At 48.2% G+C, this 12,247-nt stretch overlaps 1 protein-coding gene across 7 annotated transcripts in view; it reads right to left on the bottom strand.

Annotated features, from left to right (window-relative positions):
• Positions 1 to 12,247, bottom strand: part of septin9b (septin 9b) — a 68,509-nt gene that overhangs the window by 16,544 nt on the left and 39,718 nt on the right. Inside the window, exon 1 of one of the 7 annotated variants that reach the window (XM_027282944.1) lies at positions 9,098 to 9,189. The exons of the other annotated variants lie outside the window; for them this stretch is intronic. The gene's annotated coding sequence lies outside the window, so the exon portion shown is untranslated. Of the gene's footprint in view, positions 1 to 9,097; positions 9,190 to 12,247 lie in introns of those variants that run through there. 7 annotated transcript variants of the gene reach the window in all.

Below are 12,247 nucleotides of genomic sequence, written 5' to 3'. Positions count from 1 at the left end.
GTTGCTAGAAGACAGAGGCTGTGTGCCGAAGCAACCGCTGCAACGAGCAAACTAAAAAAAAGTCAGCTCTGCACGCAGCATGGACTCCGTGTAGGAGGAGACAGCGTTTCCTGTGCCGTGACAGAAACTTCTGGTATCGTCTTTGTGAGGTTGCAGTCACAGACAAACCACAGACATGCATATACCTGAAGCTGAAAGCAGACAGGCTCACTGATTATCCAGCCTGCATGCAGACAGGTTATGATGGAACAAGTTCAGGATTCGTCTTATTTCACTCAGATGACCTGAAAAGTCGTCAAGCTTCGAACTTCGAACCTTTTTTGCTGAAGAACATGGAGGCCTGTGTGGTTTTGACTTGTGAGGCTGACATGACCGTCTGCATGTAACAGGCGTTTGCAACATTGAGGCTGAGGACAAGGTGTGAATAACAGCAGCACTTTAGAGCGTGTTCATTTAAAGCACTTGGCACACAGAATAATTATAGTAACTTTATTTATGTAGCATCTTTAAAAAAAACAAAGTTCACAAAATGCTTTACAGAGCAGCAGACTCAAAAGACGGCCAAAAGTAAAAACAGAAAAACAGAACGATAGTTAAAAAGATTTTTAAAAAGACAATAAATAAAAATAAAAAGGTTGTTCCAGAGTCGAGCGGTCCTGATGGAGAAGGTGAGGTCACCTCAAGTTTTGAGCCTCGACCTTGGAACAACCAGAAGTGACCGAGACCCTAAGCCTACACGCTGGCTCCTTCAGGGTTAACATGCTGACGATGTAGTGAGGAGCCCGACAGGCTTCAAGAGTGATCAGTAAAATCTTAAATCAACCCTGAAGCTAAAATTGGAGGTATGTAATGTCATCTGTTAAAACCAGTTGGACTCGTTGGAGAAGTGACGGTGATGTTCTGTTTTAACCCGAGAGGAGGAGGAGAGAGAATATGAAGGTGTGGTGGTGTCAGAGTCTGCGGGAGCGTGGACAGCTTGTCCAGGTTTCTAGCAGAGGACTCGATGTTCACAGCAAAGTTTGAGCCATCCAACATTTCAGTCATTCAAGCAGTCAAAGACAGCAGGCAGGCTTCCCGGGTCATCAGCTCTCAGTGGGAGGTATAACAGTGTGTCGTCTGCGTAGAAAGCTCATATAGTTAGAGCATGAAGCACCGAGGGCAGAAATCACAATGTAACCACCTCTTAATTAAACCAGGATGTATGAAACTATCGCAGCCTTCTCCACTTTGTGCACTTACATCACAGTCTCACCCTCCGACACACTTTAAAAATCCAAAGTCATGGAGGTACTCATGAGTCAGCTGAATGTCTCTGAAGTTTTTGGACCATGAGGAGCGGTACCACACCTTCAACAGTCTCCACAGTATCCGTCATCTTTGCCAACTCTCAGACAGTCTAATGGTTCACTGATTATCTGTGCTGTGATACCGCATGTGGCTTGGCTAAAACTCAATAAATCCCTTTCTGAAATCTTTGGGAAAATAAGAAAAATCCGTCCCCCGGTGTCCGACATCAGTCAGCAAACGATCAACACACAAAAAAGTTTTGTTTCTGCACAAAAACCAAAGAGGCAGTTTCCCCTTCAGGATGTTTATCAGTAAAAAAGCAGCACAGGTCAGCCCATGCTGTAATGTGAACCTTCTGTTAGCACCTCATCACCACGGGCTAAGACTTGATTCAGTGCTGCATCGCTGTCCTCAGAAAACCCGACAGAGATGCAGCGTCGTGCAAGCGAAACTATAATCCTGAAGTATCTGGATGGATTTATCTTTTTGCAAGTGTTTGCATAGCGTCGTCTGGCTAACCCTGCACTGAACTTCATTACATTGAAGATTGCATCAGTAGCTTCATGAGTGACAGAATGCAGATTAGCTCTAACGACATGCTCCGGAGCTCTGCAGCCAAAGAAATGCCTCCTGGGCACCGTGACCGTGCCAGCCGCTGGGGCCATCTGCTTGGCTTACAGGGCCGCTCTCTAAGAATAGACAAACAGTCAGTCTAACACACAAGGCGTAGTAACGACAGACACATGCCATGGAAAAAGGAAGAACAAATCTGAGATGCCAAGAGAGACGAAACAAGGCTGGCAAAGCCCGACAACCACCCTGCTGCTGCTCTGATATTCACTTCTCTTTCTCTGAGTCGAGCTGTGCACTTTCATTTTCATCAGCCTTATTCTCAGGGCTGAGGATGAGCTGGCTGTTAGCTACAGTACTGTCTTTTACTCTCTCACTGATGTTCCATGACATACAGTATGACTCAGATCACGACTCAGCCGTTGAATCCAAACCGTTCTGGACCCAACAGATGCATCAACACGTCGCTGAGACCTCACTGGAATCAAATTCCTTCGAGGAGATGTTTTATTTAGACAGCAAGCCAAATGTTGGAACCGAAGCCTGCACAGAGGACCAAACAGGTGCATCCACGCTCCTACAGTGACCCCCTCACTGAAACATTTGGCCTCCTTCCATCAATACAAAGTCTCCAAATGATAACAGCTTCATCAAACTGTGAACAGATGTCGTGCACGAGCATCACGTCCTCGTGACGGAGCGTCGCTTTAAAGGCGAGCTGATCCCAGAGCTGTGCTCAGTGAGCGGAGATGAGCTCGGGCCTTTTCTTTCTCATGACTGCACAGATCCCATCAAAGACTCCGACTCTTTATTCTCAAATGAGGCGTTCATGTTTCATCATTGGCATTTACACATGTATCCTGACATCACATCATGCTGTCTGCACAGTCTGCATCACTGAATGAAAGACGAGCGCCTGCTGCGTGTTTTATCAGCTTTATTGCAGTTATTGGGTTTCCTGTTTGTCACAGAGGGCCTCAACAGACAAAACCACAGCGTTTACATCCGCAATACAACAGTCTGTTACCAAAAAGACGACTCCGGCTAAATGTCAAGACGAGTCAGCAGTTATAAGACGCTTAGAGACGCCCATTTCTAACAGGAAACAAACATGAAGCATTGAGTTTGAAAGATACATTAACCAGGCACGAAGGTTATAATGAAAAATGCTACCAAGCTGCATCATGGGAATTGTAGGATCCAGCCTTTTTGCATCAAGAAAGTGTGAGAAAGAGCTCAAAGCAACATAATGCTTTACGCCACTAAGTCACACACCCCCAACTAAAAGAAGAAGAAGAAGAAGAATGGAGGAAGCTAAGAAGAGAAAAGGAGAGAGTGAGCGAGCAAGAAGCCGCCGGACAAGAGTAAATGTGGGACTGACTTTTAGTGGTTGGTGAGAGCTTGGTGAAATAAAAGGCTGAAAGACAGACGCCGAGCTGGGCTGACTGCTGCTGGACTAGGCAGTGAGATCAGCTGCTGCTGTGCAGTAGCAGTTCTGTGTCTGCAGGGCGGCAGCGATAGATTCTTCTCTCAACAGATTTTTTGGAAAACACTTTGTTAACCTCGAATGCCAGCACAGCTTCAGCGGAGACCAGAAAACACAAACCATCCTTCAGGCAGCATTCTTGTCTGGCCTCAACCTTCACGGGGAAGTAATACATCATGTTAATATTTCAGAAAGTATGTAGCACGTAAACATTGAGCTGACAGACATCGATAACCGCCGTCCTGAAGCATCTAACCCACTTTGCTCCTTCCTCAGACTGATCTGTAATCTGACCCTCCTGGAAAACACAAAGTGCTCGCCCTTCCATCAGATACAATTGTCAGAGAATCCCCCTCAGCATAACTCAACGCTCCCCCACCTTCATTAAAATCCCATCATCCAACCCTGCATTTAATATTCACTGAGTGAAACTTGAACGTGCAAATGCCAGAAACAAAGCCTTCATTGTCTTCCTGAGAAGCCCCAAAAGAAATTCAGCTTCCTCCGATCCACAAGCACCACTTCATCACGCTTTCATCCCTGCTTTAAATCATAGGACGACGTGTTGTTTCGACTCGACTCCAGCCCTGACAGTATCAGGATGGTAACTACGCTGCAGAGAGGGGGTGAAGGAGACTAACAGAGATCACTGACATGATTCATGGCACGTCTAACATGTAATTAGAGCAGAAAACTTAAACTTGTTTAAACGCTGTGGTCGATGACTGACGCTCTACATGAGGAACTGCTCCGTGTGGGAGGATTTTATAGCCCACCAGAATCTCCTTTCAGTTCTCAACTCAAACTATTTATTCAGAAAACTTTGTTGTTGTTCTCGTGCTGAACCTCCTGCTGCCATCAGCCAATGACATGCAACCTCAACCATAATTAACTATTAATCAACCGCAAGACTGAACGAAACTAAACAGTCCAGTGGTCACAAGTTAGGATGTTTAGTAACATCCTGTAACTTTCCTCTGATGATCCACTCTGACCTGTGATCAGCTGAACGGTGTCTCTGTCATTCGTACGTCTGTTCTCACACTATGTAACTTTGGGCTCCGGGTCGGGAGAAGTACGTAACGCTTTACGGCACTAAGTCACACAGCAGCAACTATTTCACTGATTCTGGTGAAACTGGATCATATTTTATGGAGGAAATGTTTTCTGGTTTTCCCTCGTACAGCTGGACATTATATTTATGATATGATTTATGATTTACAGAGTTTATGACGGACAGTGAAGTAAACTGCTGACAGCTGTAGCTGCTGTTAGCTCATGTTAGCTCAGTCTGTTAGCCGGGCTGGGGGAGTGTTAGTGTTTGTACCACAGGACTTTTGGACCAACGGAAGAAGAAGAAGAGGTTTACAGGCCTGGGGTGTGGGGGAATGCTGACGGGTAGCAGAGCCAGTGTCGTGCTAGAACTGGAGCTGGGCTCAGCAGCTTCTATGGACATGATGGCAGAGGAGAAGAGAGTGAAGAGGACGCTGACGGAGGAAGCTAAGAAGAGAAAAGGAGAGAGTGAGCGAGCAAGAAGCCGCCGGACAAGAGTAAATGTGGGACTGACTTTTAGTGGTTGGTGAGAGCTTGGTGAAATAAAAGGCTGAAAGACAGACGCCGAGCTGGGCTGACTGCTGCTGGACTAGGCAGTGAGATCAGCTGCTGCTGGGTCTGGTTCTGGGGACCTGGTTCTGGGTCTGCTGCTGGGGACCTGGTTGGTGTAATCAGAGTTTTCTGGCGATGCTTTGAGGCGAACATGGTTCTCGGGTTTCTTCCCCGTCCTGTCTTCAGTCTGTCTCAGCACATGTTGGAAAGCTGTCCGGTCGCTCCTCAGGGGGGTTGTTCTTTGGGGAAAGAAGGTATCATGTCTGTTCTTCCACTCACACACTGACAGTCTGTTAAGTGAACGCTCTTTTTTTAAAACATGGCTCCCATGAGGTGAAAGCCCTGAATTTCTGCCCGAGTTCAGTTCAGTCGCATTTCCTTTTCCTGAGTGCGTCGTGTGTGTGTGTGTGTGTGTTTGTCTATGCAAGTGTGTGTTAGTGAAGAAGAGAAAGGAGGAAGAGATCATTGAGTTTTATGCCTGCTGCCGTCTGGATGAGATGATGGAGCGTCCAGAGAGATCCAGAGTTGACTGACAGTCATAAGCATGAATACACATATGCACAATTTAATAACATCTAAAAGAGTTTATGAAGTCGCTTTACGAGTACGCTGGGGTAAAGAACGGGTAGTGCATTAACACATGTCACCACTCAGCTCAAACTCAATGTGCTGATGACAAGGAATGGAACTAGTGAAGTGAGGCGACCTGTTAAACAGATAGACGGCTTCACCTGAGTGTGAGCTGCTGTGCAGGGACAGAAGCCCCCTTAATTAGCATACAGACACAGAGCAATGAATAAATGTAGAAATACATCAACAACCACGTGCTGAACAGAAAGCAGTCGACAAACTGCTGTGAAAATGTAAAAGTGTCATCTAAAGATCTCCAAACGCTGCTGGGACAATTAGCAGCATTTTCCGTCCACAGTATATCGAGACCTGCCGTTTCCCTTTTGGTATGTGTCCCTTCAAAGAATTTGAATCATCACAGGTGCATTTCAAAAATAATGACAGAATAATCCAGACACAGGAAAAGCAGCCAGAAGTTTAGACCGACATGAAGAATCTGAAACGTTGTCACTGTCGCTGATTTAATGTGCAGGCTTAAAGTTTCCCTTCAAACTTTCCAAGAGGTGTTAATATCATTTTATCTGCACCCTGCACAGATCTGAGACATCGGGGCCAAGCAACAGACCCAAAGCTTAAACCTCTGCAAAGTTTCTACCTGGTCTGACTTCAACGTCAAGCGTATGCATGCTTTACAGGAGCACAGGCCGCTGGTTTAATGCTCCCCGCGCTCTGTTTGAGGGAGATAACATGACGGTGTGTTTACAGCCGGCGCTGACAGAAGAGCTGGAAGCATGAAGGAGCTTCTCACCGAGCCATCATCCACATCCAAGAGGAAATCCCTCTCACGCCATCCCTCATCCACTCTGACACCAAAGAACGCAACCATTAAAAATCCAGACGTGTTCTGCTGTAACACCCCCCCTCAGCGAGGTCCATGACGCCTCGGCTGGCTTTCTGAACCGTGTCAGCCTCGCTGAGAACGCGACCCCCTCTGGCCTAACGTGGAGTAAAGCAGATGGTGTTGCTAGGTGCTGGAGCACAGCTCGCCACGTGGAAGCTTCTGCTGGGCGTCGATGACGAGCTGTCCCCAAACACTTTAAAAACATGAAGCAGTGCAGATGGAGGGTCACCGAGGTAAAGATGGACACTGAGAACATGAGAAAGCAAAGCCCGGCACACAGCAGGGCGGTCGCCGGGCTGCTGAGTCCGATTGTAAGGGCCTGCTGTTCTGGGCAGCTCTCAGTATAAAACTGTAAGCTGGGGTGACCACAGCCCAAACATTTCTGAGAAACATAGAAGGGGAACAAGGAGGGTCCGGCCACAGGCCCGTACACAGCTGCAACAGCAGAACTGGTACACGGGTGGAGGACAAACACAGCCCGTGCTGCGGTAAATCACAACCACCAAGTATGAAGTGGGAAAGGGGCCGTCTGGTTCAAATACTTCACTGCTGGACGCCGAGTCCTGCTTAATGAGAGGAAATGAGAAGCACTGCACTTCTTTCTGTCCATAAAATGTAGCACTAATTAGATCTCTTCATTAGTTCAACGTTTACCTCAAAACCAGAGCGAGAAAGTCAACAGATCATAAAGACTGACTCGGAGTCTGTGCAGCGTCCACATGTGGAAAAACCTGAGATGGAAATGACCACGTCATGTGTGCGAGTCCAAAACAACACCGTGATGGATGACCCATAATTCCCTGAGACATGATCGATGTCGGTGCACGAGTGGAGTCACGCGCAGGTTTAGCAGAAAATATGCAGAGCTGGACGCTGGACCGGATCATCCATGGAGCTGAGGCGGCTGAATGACGCCTGGCTGCTCAAACAAACCACCTGTGACCACACCCACCTGTCAATCAAAGCGTCCACGCTCTTAATCCTGCATAACTTTAAGCCTTAATATAATGTGAACAGGTGAGTTGTATATAAATTCACCCTCAGTACAGTTGTCATGAACGGGGAAATTAGCTACAGAGACCAAAACTGTTTTTTGTACCAGGCTGTAAACATGTTTATTTCTGCTGTGAAGTTGGACATTTGGACATGGGGACTTATGGAGACTGACTCACTTCTGGAGCCAGCCTCAGGTGGACGTTAGAGGTTTCCTCAGTGCTGGCTCCACCCACTCACAACCTGTCACCTCTGACAGGACATGACATGTCTGACTTCCTGCTGCAGCAGACGTGTAGGACAGAAAACATCCTCCACACGGCACGAGACGTTTCCTTTTTACTGACTCGGGTACTGTAAAAAAAAAGAAAACCTGTTTCTACTTTAACGACCTGATGAGAGTCTGCACACATGGATGTCATTAGCAGACGTACTGTAATGTGGGGAAGGATATTTCCAGACAAACAGTCGGCTTGTTTACTGTAAATCATGTTCACGCTCAGCTCGGCTGCTTCAGGCTGAATTCTGTGGTTTAAAACCATCAACACAGTCCGACAGGACGAGGACGAAGCCTTCACACCTCCTGATGACGGGATCAGATGCTTCTGCTGCTCCTAATGAAGTGTTTATCTGTGGCTGATTGAATTACTCATTATCAGCCAGCTAATGTGATTAGCAGCAAGCAAACAGTGAGCTGAGTGGCTTTAAGTGGCGCCTATTGTAACAAAGCTTTCTGAAAATCAGATATGAGGCAGCGCTGACACTGCAGGCTGTGGGAGAGGAAAGCTCAATGAGTTTAACACAATGACACTGTGTCGGCATTGTGACGCTGTTTATTCATGCAGCAGACTCAATGTGCAAGGTCACAAAGATTTCCACAACATCTCTGATAACACCTGGAACACGACTGGACTGCACACAGAGAGGGAACGCTCCAACAAAGCCACCATTCAGCCGCCGTGCTGCAAAGTGGGATCATGAGATGCACTGAGATCATGATGTTTCAAAAAGTTCTGCAGCTCTCTCTCCGGGGAACAAAATTACAGCCGAGTGACTAACCACAAGCTACAAGCACCCGATGAGAGTCTGCAGACGTTCACCGTGGGAGAGCTGAGCTGAAACTGAAAAATATGACCTGTTCAACTCCCCGTGAACTTGGCAACAAACTCGAGGAGGAGAGGGTCAGAAATTAAATGAGATCACATCAGAACAGCTCGGCTCCATCAGCGCCGGGATAATCCTCCTGCACCGGATCAAAGCGAGAGACCTGAGACTTTAAAGAGGAACACAGGCCCCGTCCTGATTGGTCAACACTCGGCCCCATTATGGCAGATTGATTATCCATGCATGCTCCAGAGCTGAAGACACAATGGGAGGGGGAAAGGGAGAAAGAAAAGGAGATGAGAGGAGGAGGAGGAGGAGGAGGAGGAGAGGAGGAGTGGTATGTGCTAACCCTCCAAAAACCTCCCCGATGGCTAACAATGGGAAGAGAAATGAGAAAGCTGAAGGTCTGCACGAGAAACACGGAAACTTCCAACTCTCAGCCGAGAACTTTCTCCACCACACACACACACACACACACACACACACACACTGGCAAACCAACTCTAACACCGTCAGCCTCCACCTTCCACAAAACCTCCTCGTAACACAGGACAAAGCACACGGCGAACATGAACACTCACCCAGCCCTTTCCTCCTTTTCCTTCTCTGCTCCTCAATCTCAGCTCCAGCTGGTGGAGGCTCAACCTGCTGCTGCTGCTGCTCCCCGTGGCCACGCCCCACAGCTCGGGTCATGTGACCGCCATCATCATCCCCCGAGCGGCTGGGATAGGCATTCGTGCAGCCACACCCCTCATGAAACCCAGAGAAAGTCAAAGGAGAACATTGTGATGGAGCCGAGCTACCTCACACCACGTGTGATAAGCAAACCCACCAGAGGACGAGCGGAGTGGTGTGTGTGGTGTGTGTGTGTGTTGTGTGTGTGTGTGTGTGACCCTTTAAGTGTTGACACCTAAATTTAAAGTTTCAAACGTCTCCAAAGGTTTGAACAGAAGTTACGTCTCTTATATCCGCGTGCAGCTGGAGCCAGCACAATGTTTTAAAAAGTCGAAAAAGACAAGACTGTTTTTTTATTTCTAACTGCTGAAATATCACTAAATCAAAACTTCCTGCTTCAAACGTGGCAACTTGAACCTTCGTGGCTGGAAAATGAAGCCAACACAGGAAGTGAAGCCACAACCTGCAGTTCCTCAACGTCCACCTGGAGGCTGGCTCCAGAATGAGTCAGTCTCCATAAGTCCCCATGTCCAAATGTCCAACTTCACAGCAAAATAAACATGTTTACAGCCTGGTACAAAAAACAGTTTTGGTCTCTGTAGCTAATTTCCCCGTTCATGACAACTGTACTGAGGGTGAATTTATATACAACTCACCTGTTTCACATTATATTAAGGCTTAAAGTTATGCAGGATTAAGACAACAGAGCACCGTGTCCTACAGAGAGGTTAGGTTCTGTGTTCCTGTTCGACCTCCTCTCATATAAACTCATGTACCAACAACTCGAGTGAGTCAAGCTGCACTCAAGTCAAACATTGGCTGCAAAACAGATGAGAAGCGCTTCCAAAACCCAATGTTCTCTGGAAATATGTTCTGCTGTGCTGTGCTTCTGAGCCCAGCTCAGAGATCCACACTATCAAGCAGCCAGACTCCAACAGCCACATGTGAAAATGTTTTCTAAGAAGCTTCGAGTCTTTACAGCACAGAAAGATTCTGCGTTTGTTTTTGACGAGAGCGACTGAATTATTCCTTTTGACAACTTTCTTTTTCCATCAAGCGCTCAGACCAAAGACGGAAAGACGAAAGAAAACGGAAAGAGGTTTTTTGTAACGTCAGCAAGAAAACACTTCCTTCGTCAACTGGAGCTGAAACTCACAGGTGGCACATGAACATGTTCCCGCAGACTGTCTAAAACCTGGACGTAGTCTCTGTGACGTCCCCAGACTGGCCTCCGACAGACTGACTCTAAACCTGGACGTAGTCTCCTGTGACGTTCCCCGCAGACTGTCTAAAACCTGACGTAGTCTCCGTTAACGTCCCCGCAGACGTCTAAAACCCTGGACGTAGTCGTGTGACGTCCCCCGCAGACTGTCAAAAACCTGGACGTAGTCCTCGTGACGTCCCCGGCAGACTGTCTAAACCTGGACGTAGTCTCTGTGACGTCCCCGCAGACGGTCTAAAACCTGGACGTAGTCTCGTGACGCCCCGCAGACTGTCCCTAAAACCTGACGCTCAGTCCTCCGTGACCTCCCGCGAGACTGTCTAAACCTGGACGTAGTCCTCGTGACGTCCCCACACACTGTCTAAAACCTGGAACGTAGTCTCCGTGACGTCCCTCAGAGACTGTCTAAAACCTGGACGTAGTCTCCGTGACGTCCCCGCAGACTGTCTAAACCTGGACGTAGTCCTCCGTGACGTCCCCGCACGACTGTCTAAAACCGGACGTAGTCTCCGTGACGTCCCCGCAGACGGTCTAAAAACCTGGACGTAGTCTCGTGAACTCCGCAGCTGCAAACCTGCTGTCTCTGTACGTCCCCGTGCAGACTGGCTAAAACCTGGACGTAGTCCTCTGTGACGTCCCCGCAGACGTCCTAAAACCTGGACGTAGTCTCTGTGACGTCCCGCAGACTGTCAAAACCTTGGACGTTAGTCTCCGTGCGTCCCCGCAGACTGTCTAAAACCTGGACGTAGTCCTCTGTGACGTCCCCGCAGACTGTCAAAAACCTGGAGTAGTCTCGTGACGTCCGCAGACTGTCTAAAACCTGGACGTAGTCTCGTGACGTCCCCGCAGACTGTCTAAAACCTGGACGTAGGCTCCGTGACGCCTGCAGACTGTCTAAAAACCTGGACGTAGTCTCTGGACGTCCCCTGCAGAGCTGTCTAAAACCTGGACGATAGTCCTCGTGACGTCCCCTGCAAGACTGTCTAAAACCTGGACATAGTCTCCGTGACGTCCCCGCAGACTGTCTAAAACCTGGACGTAGTCTCGTGGACGTCCCCCAGACTGTCTAAAACCTGGACGTAGTCTCCGTGACGTCCACCGCAGACTGTCTAAAACCTGGACGTAGTCTCCGTGACGGCCCCGCAGACTGTCTAAAACCTGGACTTATCTCCGTGACGTCCCCGCAGACTGTCTAAAACCTGACTTAGTCCTCTGTGACGTCCCCGCAGACTGTCTAAAACCTGGACGTAGTCATCGGTGACGTCCCCGCAAAACTGTCTCAAAACCTGGACGTAGTCTCACGTGACGTCCCCGCAGACTGTCTAAAACCTGGACGTAGTCTCTGTGAGTCCCCGCAGACTGTCTAAAACCTGGACGTAGTCTCCGTGACGTCCCCGCAGACTGTCTAAAACCTGGACGTAGCCTCCGTGGCGTCCCCTGCAGCGCTCTGGTCAGTGTTTTATCAGCTCGTAGGGTTTTTGATAGATTCACTGCACAAAGGCCCGAGCTGCCAGTTTTTTTTTCTGAGATTTAAATCTGTCCTCCAGTGTGAACGAGGACAAACATTTCTCAACGTCCCCCAGAAGAAAAGCCCGTCGTAATCTCTAAAACATTTTCCATATATCTCCCACCAAACAACAATCAGTGGTCGGTGACCCAGCAGAGTCTGAAGTTGGCGTTTCCTCTCGTGGGAAGCGAAGATGAAAGCTGAGGTCTGCAGTGTGTTAGCTGAGTTTTTATTAGTCATCCTGAGAGCACAGCAAAAATAAAAAGCAGCTCGGAGCAAACAGTCAGTAATTAACTGTGAGGACACGCAACATGTATGTTCTTCATT

This window comes from Larimichthys crocea, chromosome X, assembly GCF_000972845.2.
Source record: "Larimichthys crocea isolate SSNF chromosome X, L_crocea_2.0, whole genome shotgun sequence".
Lineage (NCBI taxonomy): Eukaryota > Metazoa > Chordata > Actinopteri > Sciaenidae > Larimichthys > Larimichthys crocea.
Note: the sequence above shows the minus strand (reverse complement) of the source record. Positions and strands in the feature narration are given on the sequence as shown.